Source organism: Dendropsophus ebraccatus, chromosome 13 (assembly GCF_027789765.1).
Source record: "Dendropsophus ebraccatus isolate aDenEbr1 chromosome 13, aDenEbr1.pat, whole genome shotgun sequence".
NCBI lineage: Eukaryota > Metazoa > Chordata > Amphibia > Anura > Hylidae > Dendropsophus > Dendropsophus ebraccatus.
The window spans coordinates 68,007,174-68,026,416 of NC_091466.1; the positions used below are offsets into that span (position 1 = coordinate 68,007,174).

A 19,243-nucleotide genomic window follows, 5' to 3' on the forward strand; every position below is an offset into this window, starting at 1 on the left:
AAATTTGTGTATTTAAAACTAAAAAAAAGACACTAAGGGCCGTAGTAGACAGCCTGAACCCCCCTGTGCCAATCTTATAGACAACTTAAAGTACCCGTCCCAAAAAAAGTTTTAAGAGATTAACAGGGGTTGTGATTGCAAACAGTTTGGCAATATGCTCTCTTTAAGTTTTCTATATTTAAATCATTGTTATACACATGGCCACTAGGCGTCTCCCTTCATGTCAAACTGCTCAGTACATGCTCCCTCGGTGCAGATATATAATTATATAAGTTAATTGCTGTTATGGTGCGTTTATACAGAGAGATTTATCTGACAGATCTTTGAAGCCAAAGCCAGGAACAGACTATAAACAGAGAACAGGTCATAAAGGAAATTCTGATATTTCTCCTCTTTTCAAGTCCATTTCTGGCTTTTTCTTCAAAAATCTGTCAGACAAATCTGTCTGTGTAAATACACCATTAGTTGATGTAAAAGTTACATGATGGACAGGTGTCTTTCCTTGCATGTGGGCACCAAGGACGGGGACTTCCTGTGTTTGGTCTCTTTTTTGAAGAGAGAAAAGGCTAAATATCAGCATGGAGGGAACAGTATAATGTTAATTTAAACCTTACACAAAAACCTCTTAGTGAATCCTCACAGTCGCGCCCGACTGACCCTGCGCCTGGTGCAACAAATCTACACTCGTTTCCAGCAGGTATAGATTTGGATCATGATTTCCGCCTGCGGGCAGGCATAAATCATGATAAATAAGCTTCCTCCCTGCCTTGCCATGCCCCCACCCATCAGGCGATATGGCGGGCATATGACAGGGAGAAGGGGCGAATCAGCGCCTTCTCCAGGGCGTACACCCCGGACGTAACTTTCACAAATGTCCCCCTGAAAGTATGTTGCAAACCTGCTTCTGATGACAACTCCTGTAATTTCTTCAAAATACATACACTTTAAGAGTCAGACAGGAGGGCATCACAAATGACACTAGTGTCACGTCCGCTATTACACAGGGAGAAGTTCGGCCAACAGACAACTTTTTAAGTGGGTCAACAACAACCCGATCTTTGGTCGTATTGCACAGGGTGATTTCCACTTGATTAATCTGTCTGTTGTCTGGCATAAAATTCACACATTTCTATGCAAAAATTTGCAACTTTTCTGTACTTTCATGCAAAATGTGTGATTGTTGTGCAAAAATGTGCAACTGATTAATGCTAATTTTCTAGTGTAAGCAATGATATATCCCCCCCAAGCCCCTACATTCAGACAGACTATTAGTTGTCTTACATTAATCCAGAATCATGGGTGAAAATGTTGGTCTGGCCATAACTAGAGATGAGTGAACCCAAGAATGTGGTATTTGATTACCAATGGCTGCAGAAGTTGGATGCCACCCTAGGGGGTCCTGGAAAACATGGATACAGTCTATAGCCTTTGTATCCATGTTTTTTAGGCAGCATAAGGTACATAACGGAATAGGCTAGGAATTTCAAGCGGAATCCGTCACCCCCTATGTGCATTTTGACTGCTCTCCACAGGTGTAAAGGGTAAATGTTACAGCTTTCTTTACTTATTTTATATTTATATTATCTTATATTTATATTATACCTCATGGTGCTTGTTCTGGTAAAAAGTCGTTTTTATCATCTGTGGATTGGTATATGTGGGCGGGGCCTCACAGCCTTTGTGCCACATCGCTCCGCCCCTAGCGCCACTTAGCCCTGCTCCATCCGTGACGTCATCGCCGCATAGGCCCTGCCCCCTCAGTGGCCATTGGTGTAGGGCAATCTAGGGGGGTGGGGCCTAGAGCTTTAGGCTGGCCCTTCCAATAGCTGCTGAGGGGGCGGGGCCTATGTGACGATGACGTCATGGATGGGGGCAGGACTAAAAGGTGCTAGGGGCGGACCGATGTGGCACAAAGGCTGTAAGGCCCCGCCCACATATACCAATCCACAGGTGATAAAAACGACTTTTTACCCCAAAAGTTATACAAATCCCCAATATACACTTATTACGGGAAATGCTTATAAAGTGCTTTTTCCCTGCACTTACTACTGCATCAAGGCTTCACTTCCTGGATAACATGGTGATGTCATAACCCGACTCCCAGAGCTGTGCGGGCTGTGGCTGCTGGATAGGATGATGGCAGGGGGATGCTCACTGTCCCTCCAGTGCCCTGTGTCCCTCAGGGAGAAATACCATTGAATCCATGCCACAGGCAAAATTTGAAGCGGAATCCACAATGCGGACTCCATGCCTATTCCGTAGTGTGCACATACCCTAAGGGCAGCCTCCAACTTCTTTAGCCACCCCACTGCACGCTTGGGTTTAAATTCTCATTCACTCATCTCTAGCCTTGACCTTTAGTCTGAGAGAAAAGGAAACACATAGTAAAAGCTGCACACATCATGTTTTGTGCCACAAACTGCAATGGAAAATTTGGGCCTATGTGTAAATGCACACTGTTTAATAATTTAGTCTTCTTATAACCAGACGCCCATCCAATCTCAGTGATCAGATGAAAGATGGAAAGGAAGATCTACCTGAGTGACTTAAAAAAACAGCCCAATGAGAGCCCACATGGCTGACTACAACACTGGTCAGACAGCTAGCCCTTGTTATAAAAACTATTCTTCCCGCAATCCATTCAAGCAAAATCCTGATATACTCATAAGAGCACTACACCTCCAGCTGTCCTATACAAAGACCCGGCCATGGAGTCTCTCATAGGAACAGCCCTGCAGACACAACAACAGTTTGACTGTTTGAGGCTTAGGGCTTGGCAGTGGTGGATTATAACATTGATGCCTTCTTAATTCAAGCAGCCCTGCCTTTGTTTATGCTCTTTACTTCATCCGAATCAAAATTCAATCTTAATTGTTTTATCTCGGACCAAAAAAAGAGAGATTTTTTTTTTTTTTTAAACACAATTTTTTTTGGAAAGACCCGAAACAATCCGATTAATTTCAAAACAATAAACTCTTTAATCTAACATACATCAGCAAATTCCGATTTTTCAATTTTCTAACAAAAATAACAACAGTTTGGTTGCCAGCCGCTTTCATAAGATCCTATTTCTACCGTCGCCTGAATCGAAGCATTGTTCCTCTCAGCAAAGGATTAAGAAGGTTGCTATTTTGGTAATAAGATGGGGTAGATGTACTTACAACATAGCAGCGATCCAACTTGGATGCCTGAGGTGGGAAGAAAGTCTGTTACCTCAGATGAACCTGCTTCTAATGAGCATCTCGCCGAGCAGTAAGTCTCGTACAAAGCACCAACTGCAAAATGTGACAATGCATATATAATTACAATTTGATAGAGGCTTTAATCGGACTTACTGTACCTCTCCCGGGGTCGGAATTCAAGCAGACAGCAAGACGTTTAGCAAAAAGCTAAAGCCTTTCACATCCTGTTACATTTTATTTAAAAAAAAAATAAAAAAATTTTTTTTTGAAAAATGATCACTACCCCGGTTGTAATAAGCAAAGGGAATATGATGAGACACAAGGCTAAAATAAAATTGCTGAGTGAAAGCTGCAAATAAGGACGCTGCGTTATGAAAGATTTTTATGCTCGCGCAGATTGACTGTACAAGATGAGCTCAGACCTGACAGGTTTAACCCATATTTGGCTCTGCTTAAAGGGACGTTATCAACAGAACATGACAGATTTTAAAGGGGTTTTCCAGTAAAAATCTTTTTCTTTCAAATCAACTGATATTAGAAAGCTATATAGATTTGTAATTTACTTCTATTAAAAAATCTCAAGTCTTCCCATACTTATTAGCTGCTGTATGTCACGCAGGAAATGTTGTTTTATTTTCAAATCTCTCCTGCTACGAATAGTTCCTGTCTCGGCCAGAGATGGCAGCAAAGAGCACTGTGTCAGACTGAAAATTAAACATTTCCTTTAGGAAATACAGCAGCTGATAAGTATGGGAAGACTTGAGATTTTTTAATAGCAAAATATTACAAATCTATATAACTTTGATTTAAAAGAAAAAGATTTTCATGGGACAACTCCTTTAAGTCAAGTATTTATTACTGTATGTATTATGTATAAAAAAAATTGCAATTGAGTCTTCCTAAATTAAGTCTTCCTAAATACTGTAAAATTTTTCCAAGTTTCCTGGGGGCTGCCATATTGGAGATTCAAAGTTGTTTCCTGAATTGTGCAGCAGGCTGTGATGACCCTACTGACCTCACCAACTAATGCTAATGAGAGGACCCTGCTGACATTTCTAATTAAAATGAGGTAATAGTGAGATATCTCCGCTGATCTGCTTCAGTCTACACAGCAAAGTTGAAATGTGAGCCCTTTATATTGCAAAAGAAGAGCCCGTGGAGCCTCTTCAAAGAGTCTCGAAACACAGAACTAGCCAAATATCTCTCCGGGAAGGACCCAGCCAAGGGGCGGCTCCTGTAAGGAAACCACCAAAACCACCATATTAAGTGGCTCTATAAGTCAATGTAATGACAAGGGAAAAAAACAAGGCCAGGCAACCATCCACATACAGCTGTTTCGGGGTGTTGCCCCTCATCAGCCCTTTATATTGTCACTGGGCAGTGTGAAGACTGTAATAATATTTTTTTCTGGGTTTAGATAGGTAGGTCTGTTTTTGCTGCTGAATACAAGATAGGCTGGATTATACTCCTGACAGTAAGAAAAAGTTTAATCACACACATTGATCTCTTTTACTGTATGGTGGAAGGATATACTGTACAGTAAGTTCCTCTTGACTTTATGATTGTGAGGGAGGAATGGGAAGAGCTGGCAAAATCCAGGGTTGGAGAGGCCCATAAGAGTATTAGAGAATGCTCAGTTGACCCAGACTCTGGCACGATAATCAGTCCAAAAGGTCAATTAGAAAACAACCCAATCAGAAGCTGATCTGAAGCCAGTCACTCGTCAATAGGATCAATGGTTAAGGTGAAAAAAACAAAGGCATCTGTAAAAAGTACCAAACACATCCATCCCCATTTACATAGTTAATTTTAAGCCATATCACATCTAATTGTAGTTATAGAGGTAAGATTCCAAATCTTTATGAACCCTATACAGCTGCCAGAAGTCCATTGGTAGCGTTTCTGTTGAATCTGCCATTTTGGAGAAGTACTAACATCACAACTGGCCATTGTCCTCTCATTCTCCAGTAATAGGGACTGCAATGTGATAATCTATCCTTAGTTGGCATAAAACTAGAGTTTCTTTTATCACTGACTCTTGGGACTCTATGTTTTGTGACCACATCTGCCTATCTGCCTAATAACTTTAACCACTTCTGTGGGTGTGCACAACGGTGGTCAAGTAGACCCATTTCCTGTTATCACTTTGTGCATGAGCTCAAACAGTTGAAACCTAGACTGTCAGCGTTGGGTACGGCAAAAGGCAGTGTGACAAGACACGGACAGTGAGCCTTAAGCTGACCGCGCCCACTGTCCCTGCCTACTTGCCACAAGACAGTCCTAGGCAACTGCGGACAACCATGTTGACAGTCCCTATAATCAATGGAGTGAAACACAGAACAGTGACAGACAAACAAACACAGTAAATCCAATGTCAACAATCTGGGTCGGTAATGGCGGGCAGCAAAAGTACAAAATCAGCAGACAAGTCAGGTAAACGAGAACAGGCTATAAGTCAGGGCAGGCGGCAAACAGGACAAAGAAGGAACAGGCAAGGGTCAGAGATACACACAGCAGATACCAGAAAGAGTAAGCTTAGATTGCTCTAATAGCCAGAAACTAGCTGTTGGCCATGCTGACTCCTTATGAGGACCAGGAGCCTGGTCCAGATCCCCATTGGACCGGTGCTCAGATCCACAAAGACTCTAACTGGTAAAGACACCTGCCAGTCAAGGGAATCACCACACCGCTCAGCTGCAGAAATCAAGCTAGCAGAGTAATTCTTGTATTGCCAGAGGCGGTGGGTGGGGCTGAAGAAATAAAAACAGAATCTTGTTCAGACCAGGTTCCGTGCCTTCTGCTTCACTCAACCCAAACTGAGGAGCGCAAAGGCCCATTCCTGACACAGACATGAAGTAAAATTCTCGTAGACCCTCCTGAGACCATTTCTGTGGCTTTGCATAAAGAGAGGTCATCCAGACCGAAAGCCAAATGGTTTCTACTCAGACTACCATTTCCTATGATCCCTTCCATGCATGTGCTCAAATGGTGGTTACCAAGACAGGAAGTCAAAAGATTTCTATTAAAGAGGAGCGCAAGCCGTACATGCTTGAGAATGATTGTTTGGCATTTGAATACAGGTGGCTTGAATGCAGTACAGGAAAATTTGGATATAGTCTAGGGCCGTATGCATGTTTTCCACGACTCATTAAGGCATGGGCTCAAAAAGTGGTACCCCAGACAGAAGTTTGAATGGTTTCGATTCACACAGACCAATCTGTGACCACTTTTGTTGAGGTGCTCAAACATTGGTCAACCAATAAAGAGATAAAATATAAAAAAAAACATTGGTCAACCAAAAAGGAAGTCAAATGGCTTCTGTTCAGAAACCAATTTCCTGTGATCATATTCATGTCTGTGCTCAAAAGTTGGTCACTCAGACGGGAAATCAGGTTTTTTCTTCATATAGAACTTCTTGTGACCACTTGATCAGCCACAGGGGAAGTCAAAAGATTTTTAGGTAGCTCAAGACTCCTTCAACCAATATCTTAAGATTTTGCTTAACTAAACAGGAAAAGGAATTGCTCCTATGCAGATTACACAATTTCCTGCCAGAGTGGTCATCACCTGCAAGAAGAGACATAGACTCTGCAGACTTATATACTAAATAAATTATGTGAAATGCATAACCTCAAAATAGAAAATGGATCATAGCTAATCTAAAGATCTAAATGTGGAGGACATGTCAATTTAACCTGAGTGACCAAAGGATTTGACAGCAGCTTGGTGTTGCTTGTTGGCTAGGTCATTTGAGGACATGTCCCGAACAGCCAATGATTGGCTCATAGCCTATCCCAGGGCAGCTTTTTCAGCAAGAATTATGATTTATGCTATAATCCGACTTGAAATGTTCCTTAGACTTTTCTAAGCTGTTACAGTATGATCCAACTTGCTTTGGCCGTAGATGTTCCATTGTGTAGCCATACGATACAATGAATACTTTCCACGTAGGCATTAGCCGTTTTTTGTAGGCAGAGTTAAGAATTGAAGACATTTATTTTAAGTGTATGAATTCACTGTAATACTAATGATTAGAATCATCTATACCTAATGGTATTAAAAAGACTCTCTGCCCAAATTTGATCTGATTGGAGAGGGAGAAGTAAACTGTGGCCAGATAGCTCTGGTGGTAACTTATCTTCCCAAATAACAAAGAGGCAATTGAAATCCAATATGCCCAAACATTTTCTCCCTTGACTCCATACACATTAAATGGTCAGCAGGTTTAAGACATTTTAGCCAACTTTTCACTAAAGTTTAAGGGGCCTTTAGAGTAAATCTACTGCCATGGACATTTTCTCAAAGTACCTTCTCTAGGGTTGTGTCAACGTTTCATAGGAGACCTAGCTGTTCAGAAGATCTTTTACGTGTTCATATGCATTGACATACAGGGAACTTCAAATTAGGCCTCTTAATTTTTTTTCCCATTAAGGTCAAAACTGTCCACCATAAATGGACTCTCCTTTAAATGTTAAGGCGTATCCTCTTGACCCATGAACAATATTGGTACACAGATGTGTTCCATTCAATGTCGCAACTAACATAATTATTATTTTCCATTGCATTTGTTTCACACATTCCATCAGTCTCCTCATAACCAGTCTCTTCTTCCGAATATCTTAATTCCAGTCTGCTTATATCATTTCACATACTTGGGAGGGACACTGAAAAATGCCACTGAGTAGGAGCCAAACAAAGAACTCTGGTAGAAGAAAAAGTGAGTAACGGCCAGGAAACACAAAGTAACGGCCCATGGCATGGCAGCAGGAACTGTGAGTTACTCCTTAGTACCAAGTGCCAGAACATACCCCCGCCAAGCACCGAGCTTTCTTCTAGTCCAACATTTCCTTAATGGCACCAGGGATATAAAAAGTAACTTCCGGAAAACCAGTTTAGAATCTATAATAAAATTGGCTAAAAAAGAAAATTTTTAAATTTTGCAAATATGAAAATGTGGCTGATGTCTATAGGTACATACTTGTACAAATACTCAACTAATACTAAGTGGATCTAAATTTTGGCTGGCTGTAAGTACAACCCTTGTCCATATGTTCTATTAGGGCATATGGACTTTATGGAAAGGGGCCCCCCAATGAGGGCCCTCTGTGTGAACCATAGCACCCCCCAAAAGGCTCAAGCCATTCTGGTAGATGAACAGCCATTTCTTGCTACATGCATAGCCAACCTAATCTTCCCATGAGAAAGGAAGCCGTTTGTTGGGGTTCTCAGTCGCAGCCAGACAGAAGCTTTCAATGAGACAATCTATGCGTTCCCAAACCAGTTGTCTGAAAGCCATATTGTTGGTCTCGGGATTCCTGCACATGGCGCCTAAATTGTTAAAAAAACCATTTATAGAGAACAAACACTAAAGAAGCCAAGTCAGATACACCAACTTCCTGCAAAGCCCACGCAAGGTCCAAGAGTTGCACAAACCAATGGGGCAAGAGATTTACATATTATAAAGGAGGTACCCCCTTTTAGAAAGGGCTTCCTCCTACATGCATGAGATAAGTTCTTACAGAAATTAATTTTCTGGCCAAGAGCAATCCATAACAAGAAGTGCTGTATTCAGGCGTAATTGCTCAATCATTGTCCAAACCATAATCTGTATATTAAGCCGTAATATTATCTGCCAAGTTTTCTCCTACAAAATAAAACATGATTGCACATTTCCGCGGCTGCTGTATAATGTTTGATATTTAATCTGACATAAGACACATGCCAGGAAGATGTAAATATGCGAATTTAGGTTTGGCTCAAATCTACAGACACTTATAGGTCTGTGTTTATATGTCAGAGGGCTCGTGCTACTGTGTGCGTAACCATCTCCATTCATAAAAGTAGGAGCATAAAACACAATGGAACGTCCTCACTTAAACATGGAACATGGAACATGGTACTATAATGTCAATTAGAGTTTAATGGCCTCTTAAATAACCAAAAACCTCTTCTCTACAGAGATATGGATCCATCTGACCAGGTCATGTTTTATCAGTAATACAATCTTTATGCTCTTTGGCCAACTCAAATCTTACCTTTTTTATTTCCCTTAGGTTAGAATCACACTAGTTTTTTAAAAATTAAATATAAACTCCATAAGGGCTTTGTGCCTACTTTTTGGTGAATAAGTTGATTTTCACCAGTTTTTGATCTAAGTTTAATTTATGAACCAGTATTTGACAGGCAAATATTTTTTAGAGGCAACTTTTTTAATTCACTAGTTTTGAGTATTTACCAAAAGATTTGCATACTCTGGGATTACGGCCCAATTTATAATTTGTGACTTTTTAAAAAGTCGCACAAACAGGTACAGGCCTACGTCTGGTCAGTACCAGGTGAATATGCTTGTGCAATTTTTGCATCTTTGTGCCTTTTTGTGCAACTTATTTACGATAGCAGAACAACATTTTAATAAATCAGTCACAAGATATTGGAACAAAATATACACCAATCCTCATTAGAAAAGTAACACACATTAGACCACGTCCCCCATGGTGATTTTTCTTCAGCTCTAAAATGCTGCGGCCAGATTAGCTGACATTCTGTAGGGAAGTATAAAACTCTATGCCCACATGGTGATTTTTTGTTAGCTGTTTTTTTCAGGGCATTTTTACGTTCCTGTGCGCCTTAGTAGTATTCCAAAATCACAGCATGCTCTGACATTTAAAAATAATGCAATTTTTCCATCCAAAAAGGCAGAAAAAAATGTCATGTCTCTCTGCCTGTTGGCTTTTTTTTTATCTGGTGTTTTTCATCACATGATATGTGACTTATAATGGAAAATACATGGGGTAAATACCAGCAAAAAATTCCTATAGTAATATTTACTAAACTGAAAACTGCTTGAAGTATTATGGATTTTCCTTATCTAATGGGATTCACATTGAAATTCATCTACACTGATCACCGGATTTTTCACTTTTTTTTCGAGGGGCACGGGTCTAATGTTCCTACAGGGAATCTCCAATCGTGATAAGGCAGCATACCATTTGTCATAATATGGCTGTGTCGTAAATGTCTCCTATGGACCGTCTTATAAGAAAGAAAGTTTTTATAATGAAGAAGCAGTGACAACTTCAAGGTTTATGGCTAGATCACAAATTTTCAGCTTAAGATACAAATTCTAATCCTACTGGGAATGTGTTAGTTGCCAAGTAGAGGAATAGTCCCTTAGTACATTCTGCTGAATAAGGCCCATGTCTACAGCTTCAGAATGAGCGCACATTTGCACTGGCTGAGTACCTATATTATTATATTCTAGTAAGGTAGGGAGGTAAATGGCAAGATTGCATTAAGGAGGCTAGCTATAGAGGGCATTAAAGTTTCATGCCCACCCAGTAATTTGTATGCTTGGAGACCCCCAAGGTTGTGTAGAAAGTTGTATAGACCAGGCAATGATTTCTGGGGGGAAAAGGTATGTAAATGAGAAGGAAGAAAGCTGTATATCTAATGCTATACCTATTAGGAGTAGCTTCCCTATTAGTCAAGGCTTGTTAGAGATAAGGGCAATGCTTGAGTCTAATCGTTTGGAGTCCTGGAAAACATGGATACAGCCATAGGCTGCGTTCACACAACGTATATTTCAGTCAGTATATTTCAGTCAGTATTGCAACCAAAACCAAGAGTGGATTAAAAACACAGAAAGGATCTGTTCACACAATGTTGAAATTGAGTGGATGGCCGCCATATAACAGTAAATAACGGCCATTATTTTAATATAACAGCCGTTGTTCTAAAATAACAGCACATATTTGCCATTATATGGCGGCCATCCACTCAATTTCAACATTGTGTGAACAGATCCTTTCTGTGTTTTTAATCCACTCCTGGTTTTGGTTGCAATACTGACTGAAATATACTGACTGAAATGTACATATACTGACTGAAATATACGTAGTGTGAACGCAGCCTATATAAACTGTATGCATGGTTTCCCAGAATCCCTAGGACTGCCCAAATGATTATCACCAAGTTTTCCCTAGTCTGAGCCACCTAGATATGTCGTGACTTGGGAAATGAGGATATTTGGCTACATTAAAGGGGTTATCCAGTGCTACAAAAACTTTCTTCCAGAGACAGCCCCACTTTTGTCTCCAGCTTAGGCGGGGTTTTGCTGCTCAGTTCCACTGAAGTGAATGGAGCTTAATTGCAAACCGCACGTGAACTGGAGACAAGAGTCGTGTTGTCTCTAACAATAAGTTAACCCAATTATATATCATACACCAGTGTTAATTAACTCCTGTCAGACTGTTTCGGATGGGTAGAATACCTGAACCCACCTGCCCTAAATGCCAACACCAGCCAGCGGACTTTCGGCATATGATGTGGGCCTGCCCATGATTGGTGGATTTCTGGGAGAAGATCGTAGGCTTTCTCTCTGAGGTTGTACAAAAACCGGTGACACGCGACCCCGCTATGTGTCTTCTTGGCATTATGGACGAGGAGGTATGGCCACATCATATTCGCATCTGCATGAGGGAAACTTTATTCTTGGCCCGAAAAGCCATCGCTTTGAGATGGATTGACAGACAGTCTCCCCGTATCTCTACCTGGATCTCTATGGTTAATAAAATTGTAGACTATGAACGGATTGTCTTCACCCACAGGAAACCTCCACGTAAATTCACCAAAGTGTGGGGATTGTGGTGTAACTCCCCGTTGACCACGACATCTGACCATGCTGTGAGAGCCTAACCACCCATTTCTTTTCTTTTTTTTTGCGGACACGGACTAGGTTGGTCCATGTTGGACAGTATGTTTATGCTATCTGTTACGTGTATATGTATACCTTCATGTTGTCTTGATATGGACACTTGTACCTTATTTGACTTGTGTGCATTTTATTATTATTCTGTGTATTACTCTAATAAACAGAGTTTAAAAAAAAAAGAGTTGCGTCGTCTCTGAAAGAAAGTGACCATGTTTTTGCACCACTAGATAACCCCTTTAACCAAGTAAATCTGCTATTCTGGGGTCTGAATCATTTAGCTGAAAGCCTAGAGTTAGAGTGGCAGTCATCAAAGTGACTAAAATGGTAGAGGTAGAGATGCCCTTCAAAGTTGATCTTATGTGAATCTCCATTGTGATATGAATTCTGTGCTGACCAATGGAGTGAACGGCATCAGCGGTGAAAACCCTACAGGAAGAGAACTGGACCAGAATTTATACTGTATCTCCTAGAGCCGAGCAGACCTTTGTTCCCGTCTTTGGCTCAGAGGAGAAGGGCTTTAAATCATAGTATTGAATTACTCCATAAATGTTTTGCCAATAAGACATAAAAAGACTATAAATTCTACAACTGAACTTATTAATCATTGACAGTATCTGAGGAACACATAACTCTATAAAACCTGGCCCGTTGGACGAGTAAGGCGGCTGATTATGGAGAGGAGTCCAGGCGCCCTGGAGAAGGAGCTTCAGTTTGTGATCCAATCTAGAGACAACTTGTTATTTTGGATCATGGGATGAGCTCAAGATGATAAAAAAAACAAATTGCTTAATAATGGGCTTTAATATACTCCAAGGGAATTATCCTCTCAGATCAGGTTCCTAAAGTGTTCAGAGATAAAGCCAAAAAAATATGAAACTACAGAAGGTCATGTATGATGGACATGACACAAGACCGGGGCAAATTTCCTTTCTCCACCCTATAACACATTTGGCCAGTTGGCCAATTCTCCTGACTTCCCCATATACATGTCTATTTATTACTATTTCGAAACTGAACATCGTCTCCAGACTTCTCTGGCAGCAGTTTGTCTTCCATGAAAACAAGACATTGGGCAAATTAAAATCCAAAATGCCAAATCCTTCTTTACCTCAACATCTGCTGTCAGAGATGCGTCAGGAGGTCTCCATCGACATTAAATGGTATAAGACTAATGGCTTTGCCTACTGTTATTATGGTCCATACAGATGTGTTTTGGAACGGAATTGCAGGGCTCTGGGCATCATGTATCATTATGATGACGGTAGTTCTGTGATTCTGATTTATAGCACATCTTCCGTGCATGGACCAAATGAATGCCCCCTAAGTCTTTTGTATATAGGTACCTTTACTTATGCTGGCCATTAGATATGTAAAGGCCAAACCTGATTCCAGCAGGACTGGTTTAATGTGTATGGAGGTCTCCTAACTCTTTTCAGACACAAAATATTGGGGTAGAGAAGAACTGGGCTTATTGGATTTTATCTGCCCAACTCAGGAAGATAATCCACTACCGCAGAAGTCGGGAAGTGTCATCCTCCCAATTGAGAACACATTCTCTCACTGCAAACTACAGCTTTGACAACAAGCTAGCGTGGCTCTATTCTTGACTCCATTGACCTCTTCTCTATTGTCATGCTTCCCATCTCTCAAATGAACAAAATGATAAGGTCAGGCCTATTTAAAGTAGAATAAGCATACATTTCTCACTTGTGTACTTTATTGTACTGCTCCTAGTTTTGTCTCCATCCCATCAGCTGGTTTTTCACATCCTAACCACTCTTCTTGACTCTGTTACTGAATATTTTACAGTATTCCTGAACACTCCTGTTATTAGTCAATGAATATTCTAGAGATGGTGAGCAGAAAAGGCTATAGCATCTTGTAAAGGTTTAGAGTTAAAATTAGGAGGATTACTTACATTAAGCAACCCTGTCTAGCCAGTGCCAAAGTGGTTGTGGATGAACAGTACTAGGGCCCTATTACACAGCCCAATGGCTTTCTATGAGCAAGCGCCGATCTCTTACACTGCCCGATAATCTGGTAACAAGGGCTGCACAGACGTCATTATCGATGTCTGTGCAGTCCTTTAAAAAACCTGCATTCCTACATACCTGTCCACACTCTCCGATGTTCTGCTAGCCTCGGCCCGCTCCTGGCACTGTGCAAAGTCACAAGCCACTCAGCCAATCATCAGAACAGTTCCAGTGATCCAGTTCCAGTGATTGGCTGAACGGTCTGTCAACTTCAGACAGAGCAAGGAGTGGGCCGAAGCTTGCAGGACGTCAGGGAACGTGGACAGGTATGTATAGTATGAGTTTGTTTTGTTTTGTTTTTTAACACAGTTACCAGCCGTCAGCCCAACAATTTTGTAACCTAAATATGGTGCGATAATTGACCGTATTGGTCTGATTCAGAAGATTAATGCGCTGTGTAATTGGGTCTTTCTTCCAAAAATAAATCCTATGCAGCCACGTCTTTCTAATTTTGGACAAACCCTTTAATATGGAAATCCCCTTTAAGAAAAAAAAAATGGTTATTTATTACTATCTGTAGAACCTTCTGATCCATGGAAATTGGTCCATGCAAAACTGACCATATAACTACTAGAGGACATAAGAAAACATGAGTTGCTATTACTGAAAAAAATCACATAACCATCTGCACAGCGTCTGGCCCACAATCAAAGGATAAAGATATGTTATTGCTTCCTGCTCTCAAAATGAATTAAGAATGTCTTAATCCATGTAATGGGTCAAAAGAGACACTTAGGAGGGAATTTATTAAGTCATGTACAAAAAAAGTTGCACATTTTTGCACAAGCCTTGTTCTGTGATGAGGAGTGGAGAAGTGTTCTGGGGTAATTAAAGGGGGCCTCCAGAAGTCTGCAGTCATTGATTTACTATACCCTTTTTTTGCATGTATAATTCACGCCATGTTACCAAAATGTAAGCATTATGAATGTTCTACTTTGCTGCCATCTAATGGTCATATTTGTAAATGCTTTTAGAGAGGTCCCATGCACATCTATATATAACATGTACAATTTGTCAATGTGTGTGGAGTCTTCCTAGCCCTGCCTCCCTCTTAACTATCCTTTCCTGTGATCTCTATTCCACAGAGGATCAGCATCATAGAAGCCTCCAGAGCAAATGGACATGGCTCACATACACATGAAAAGAATATAATCATTTCCTTGAGCGCTCCAGTTCTATCCAAACGGATTGCCCCTCACATATGTCTACCTGCACAATGGCTATAAAGAGGTTATAAAGACCTTCCTCACATGTACTACTGTATACTAAAGACTGTCCTAATAAAAACTTGTGAAGAGTTAGTTTGTTGAACCTGTTTGTGGCTACGTCACTGCACTTAAAACCCCATGGGCACTCCAACTACCATCCACCCGACATGCTACACAGGTGTACCCTGGGGGACAAAGATTTTCACTACTAGTGTTCCCCTCATTTTACAGCCATGTCATCAGGGGCGTCTTAACAGCATTATGGGCCCCTGGGCAGAGGTGCGAATTGACCCCACCCCCACCCCCGCGGCCGCCGCCATCAAAACCCCCCCATCTTTGCATATAGTGCCCCACATAGTAGCCAATCCCCCCATATAGTGCCCGCCATAGTAGCCAGTGCCCCCCATATAGTCCCCCCCATAGTAGCCAGTGACCCCATAGTAGCCAGTGACCCCCCTGCCGAACAGAAAAACAACAAACCAGTTACTCACCTGTCTGCCGGCCCCAGCAGCTGATGTCTCCCGGCAGCGCGCACTCCCGTCATCCTCCGGGCACAGGCAGTGGGGTACACAGAGACTGCCTGTGCCGGAAGTGTCCTGCAGCCTCTATTATGAATGATAGAGGCTGCACAACACATCTGGGACACAGTCTGCGTCTCTGTACCTCACTGCCTGTACCAGGAGGATGACGGGAGTGCGCGCTGCCGGGAGACATCAGCTGCTGGAGCCGGCGGACAGGTGAGTTCCGGGACCGCCTGCCCCTTCTATCGCCGCTTAGCTGAGCCGATCAGAAGCCCAGGAAAGTGCTGCTCATTGCACTTTCCTGGGCTTCTGATCGGCTCAGCTGAGCGGCGATAGAAGAGGCAGGCTAGGCGGGCGGAGGGGGTCGCTCAGGGCCGCTAATTATGCATATGCATAGTGAGCGGCAATAGAGGGGCGGGCGGGACGGCTTCCTTGCAGTGCTCGGCACTGCCTGGGAGCCGTCTTCGCTTTATAGGACGCACTTAGTTTTTCCTCCCACTTTGAGAGGAAAAAAAGTGTGTCTTATAAAGCGAAAAATATGGGTATGTCACAGCGGGCAGGGGCCCCCTAGGACACAAGGGCCCCCGGGCAGCCGCCAACCATGCCCAATGGGTAAGACGGCGCTGCATGTCATTTAGGTAAGTGTGCTGGGTCAAGAGGCCCATCTATAACATACTGGTTGATCATAAGCACTACAACTACCAGCATACTCCCACCATTCACTGGCCTCACCCCACTATCCTGGTTGCACTCCATACCCCCTTAGTATAGGACTGACACATTGTATTTGCCATGTCATGACTAGGCCTCTGAAGATTAACTACAACCTCGCCCCCTCTTCGTACAGATGGGTGCCCCTTGTATATATGAATCAATATGATGAAGTATGTTTTTGTATCAGGAAGCCATGCTCTTTGATAAATATGATATTTATATAACCTGGCGCCGCGATAATAGCAAATAAATTCTTGTTTACTGGGCGATGGGAGGTTAATGAATGGCTGTGAGGTCGTCCCGCGGCGCAGATTTGTTACAGAACGTTCTCATTTGTCATGATAAAACAAGAGCAACAAATGTTCCTTCCACTTCCTCATCATGTTCTCATGAAGCGCTCCGGATTTTTCATGTTTTTGTGCTGTAGATTGGTACAGGGGGGGGGTGTTATTTTGGTTTTCTTGCAGCTGAGACACCAGGTCCATGGTACAATATGTTTGGGCGCTGTTCAAAGTACGAGTAGCGCAGCACGAGAATGAGATGTCCTGACGTGATTCTCTGAAATCCCTAACCTCTGGGGGGTTCCAGAAAGATCAGTAAGTTAATCTAAGCTTCTCCAAAGTCAGATGACCTTTTCAGATGACGTGTCAACTTAGGACACTGCATTGTGCCCTGGTGTGAACGTGCCGCCTGCAGCCTCCATGCCCGGGCAGCTCAGATAGACTCACGGGGAGCGTAATTCAATTTATCATCTCTGTCAGTTTTCCCCTTTTATGTAGAAGGAAAGGGGTCTCTTAACGCAATGTTCTATGCAATCCTATGAAAGACTGTCAACCAGTATTAAAAAAAAACTCAGTCCTGCTTTTGCTTGCTTCCTATTGGGCTTAATCACCGATCCCTGTTGATTCTGTGTCTGTAAGGTGTATACTCTGCATTCTGGACTAATACAAACTAAAAAGCCCCTCAGAATGCAATGTAGCCACAATTATTATATAATTTTGTATTCAAGGTGTTATCCAGCAAAAATATATATATATATTTTTAAATCAACTGGTTTCAGAAGGTTCTATAGATTTGTAATTTACTTTTATTTAAAAAATCTCCAGTCTTTCCAGTCTGACAGTGATCTCTGCTGCCACCTCTGTCCATGTCAGGAACTGTCCTTAGAAAACCTCTCCTGCTCTGGACAGTTCCTGACATGGACAGAATGTGGCAGCAGAGAGCACTGTGTCAGTATGAAAAGAAAACACCATTTCCTGCAGGACATACAGCAGCTGATAAGTACTGAAAGACTTGAGATTTCTTAAGTTGAAGTAAATTAAAAATCTATATAAGTTTCTGAAACCAGTTGATTTGAAAGAAAAAGATTTTCGCTGGAGTACCCCTTTACATTAAACTTTTGTCGTTTTCATGGCCAATGCGCCAAAACGTTTTTGCATCTCTTTAATAACATCTTGGAGTACTCCAAGTTTTTTCAAAGAAGGGGGGATGGCAGGTACTCTTTTGTTAAACTCTACAGATTTAAGGGCCTTATCCATGGGCGATTATCGCCCAGGACTGTAGCTAGAAACGCTCCTGCGGTCGCTAGTTGGCCCATGTAAAACAGAGAGCGATCAGCTGAGGAGCGGGAAACTGTCTAAGCCTCAGTTGCTCACATCTTTTGAGAATACTTTAAAAATTTACCATTATCGGACATACATCTTCCTGTGTATACAGGAAAAGTGTAAGTGTGGCCGATAACAAAGGTAGCACAGGTATATACATATATAAAACACAGGTCTGTGCTGTCAGTTTCCAGATCACAGAAGCAGTGCATACTTACTATCAAAGCTGCTGTGTGATCCAGCACTGTCAGCTCCTGGCCATCGATGTGTCTTCAGGCAGCAGGACTGGAGCAGGATGGGAACTGACAGAGCTGGATCACACAGCAGTGTTGATGGTAAGTATGCACTGCTTCTGTGATCTGCAAACTGACAGCGCGGATATATGCATTAATTGTGCTGTGTAAAGGCACTGCAAATTAGCCCCGATCTCGCTGAACGGCACTTGTTTGTGTCCTCGCAGGGCCCCATGTCAAGCTGTGTAAAAGGACCCTAAGTCTGAGACCCATTTTTGGCGCAAATCATTCCAACAAAAAGGAAGCGAAAAGAAAACCTGAGGACACATTCAAAGTCAGGATTCTTAGACAAACATGCGACAAAATAATAAATGACACTGAAACAACGGCAAGCACAAAGAAGTAAAAGTTGTTATTGTGTGTTTTGTAGACATCACTTTTCAGCTTGTGCTATGTACACTGCACATGGGCAGCGGTTACCTCACTATCATAAGAGGGTAAAGTTAAAACTTCTATTATACTGCTGGAAAACTGACAACAGGTGAATGGAACAGCTCACCTCCTCCTACTTAACAACAAACTCTACATATCACAGATCATGCTCACTATATTTCCCCCATAGCTAACAAATGATTATACTATAGACAATAGATGATAGGGTATGTCCACCTCCTCCTCCTCTGCACAGCGCATGTTCACTATAGAGACAGCTCACCTCTTCCCCCTTAGTCTCTGTACAGTATATTCTGCACATGTCTCAGAGTATACCCACTATGGGGACAGCTCACCTCCTCCCCTTCAGTCTCTGTACAGTATCTTCTACACATGTCGCACAGTATACCCACTATGGGGACAGCTCACCTCCTTCGCCTTAGTCTCTGTACAGTATCTTCTGCACATGTCTCAGAGTATACCCACTATGGGGACAGCTCACCTCCTTCGCCTTAGTCTCTGTACAGTATCTTCTGCACATGTCGCACAGTATACCCACTATGGGGACAGCTCATCTCCTTCCCCTTAGTCTCTGTACAGTATATT

General features: G+C 42.1%; 1 protein-coding gene across 7 annotated transcripts in view; it reads right to left on the reverse strand.

Annotated features, from left to right (window-relative positions):
• The window catches only part of BEGAIN (brain enriched guanylate kinase associated), a 597,092-nt gene that overhangs the window by 389,587 nt on the left and 188,262 nt on the right, over positions 1 to 19,243 (reverse strand). Inside the window, exon 1 of one of the 7 annotated variants that reach the window (XM_069949880.1) lies at positions 2,274 to 2,356. The exons of the other annotated variants lie outside the window; for them this stretch is intronic. The gene's annotated coding sequence lies outside the window, so the exon portion shown is untranslated. Of the gene's footprint in view, positions 1 to 2,273; positions 2,357 to 19,243 lie in introns of those variants that run through there. 7 annotated transcript variants of the gene reach the window in all.